Source organism: Ornithorhynchus anatinus, chromosome 1, assembly GCF_004115215.2.
Source record: "Ornithorhynchus anatinus isolate Pmale09 chromosome 1, mOrnAna1.pri.v4, whole genome shotgun sequence".
In the NCBI taxonomy this organism is placed as follows: Eukaryota; Metazoa; Chordata; class Mammalia; order Monotremata; family Ornithorhynchidae; genus Ornithorhynchus; species Ornithorhynchus anatinus.
This window is the reverse complement of record NC_041728.1, coordinates 34,924,420-34,925,946: the sequence shown is the minus strand read 5'-3', so window position 1 is coordinate 34,925,946 and position 1,527 is coordinate 34,924,420. Positions and strand designations below refer to the sequence as shown.

Below are 1,527 nucleotides of genomic sequence, written 5' to 3'. Positions count from 1 at the left end.
AGAACTTCTGCAAGTCGCTTAATTGCTCGGTGCCTCAGTTTCCTTATCTGTCCTTCCTTAGGTTCCGGGTGATGTTCCCCTATAATTTAAGGGTGACATTTGTGCCAAAGCTCACACCATGGGACTCATCTAGCTGGTTTTTAATGGTATTTGTTAAGCATTTACTATGGGTCAAGCACTATTCTAAGCGTTGGGGTGGATACAAGTTTATCAGGTTGGTTACAGCCCCTATCCTTCATGGGGCTCACACTCTAATCAATCAATCTGTCACTCAATCACATTTATCGAGCACTTACTGTGTGCAAAACACTATCCTAAGGGCTCGGAGTACAAAATGACAGAAATTGGTAGACTCATCCCCTGCCTACAACGAGTTTACGGCCTACATTCTCCAGTCTAAGTAATTGAATCTCCATTTCGCAGAAGTGGTAACTGAGGCCCAGAGAAGTGAAATGACTTGCTCAAGGTCATCCAGTAGACAAGAGGCAGAGCTGGGATTAGAACCCAAGTCCTTCTGACTTTCAGGCCCGTGCTCTATCAATTAGGGTATGCTAATTCTCAAGTTAGTCTTTGCTAAGTGCTTACTATGTGCTTGACACTGTACTAAGCGCTGGGGTAGATACAAGATAATCAGATTGGACACAGTTCCTGTCCCTCCATGGGGCTCTCAGTCTAATGGTTCTCTCTCCTACTTCCTCTGTCCAACCTGATCATCTGCTAGTTATCCCAGCGCTTAGTGCATACTTAACAGAAATATCACAAATATTATCTCAAGAGAATCAGAATCGCCTAGTGGATAGAGTCCGGGCTCAGGAGTCAGAAGGACCTGGGTTCTAATCCCAGTTCTGCCACTTGTCTGTCATGTGTCCTTGGACAAGTCATCTCATTTCTCCGGGCCTCAATTACCTCATCTCTAAAAATGGGGAATAAGACTGTGAGGCCCAAGTGGGACAGGAACTACGTCCCACCTGATTAGCTTGTATCTACCCCTCTTAATTTCCCTCTTAGGGTGGCACCTGGAGAGTTTCCAATCCTCTACCAGTCTTGGTTAAGGGAGGGAGAGTCAAGCAGAGGCTTATCCATTCCATTCTTAGCTTGGCCAGTGGCTAGCGAGTAGAAGGCTATCTGCTACAAGCCAAAACTCACCCGTGCTGGGCAGCAGCGGCATTGGAGAGAGTCGAGGGCAGAGCCTCAAGTTTACTGTGCAGAAGGGGGCGATGGTAAAACACTTCCGGATTTTTCCCAAGAAAACTCTCTGGATCCACTACCGGAACGATTGCAGATGGACAGTGGGCCGTTCTGGGAGAGATGTGTCCGTGGTGTCGCTATGGGTCGGAGACGACTCGACAGCATAAGACAAGACCCCAGTAATTAGTACGGTGCCTGGCACATATTAAGCATTTAACAAATACCATCAAAATAAAGAATTATCATTATTAGTTTGGCAACCCCTGATACAATTCCAAGCTTTAAAATGTTCTCAGCCACTCAATTTCATCTCTTACCCTTTCCTCCCCCTCATTCCTC

The 1,527-nt window shown here is 46.2% G+C and overlaps 1 non-coding gene across 1 annotated transcript; it reads left to right on the top strand.

Moving 5' to 3' along the window:
* Positions 1-998: 998 nt before the first annotated feature.
* Positions 999-1,136, top strand: LOC114816324. Its single transcript, XR_003764093.1, has one exon. It is a non-coding gene; the product is annotated as a small nucleolar RNA SNORA7 (small nucleolar RNA).
* The last annotated feature ends 391 nt before the right edge of the window (positions 1,137-1,527 follow it).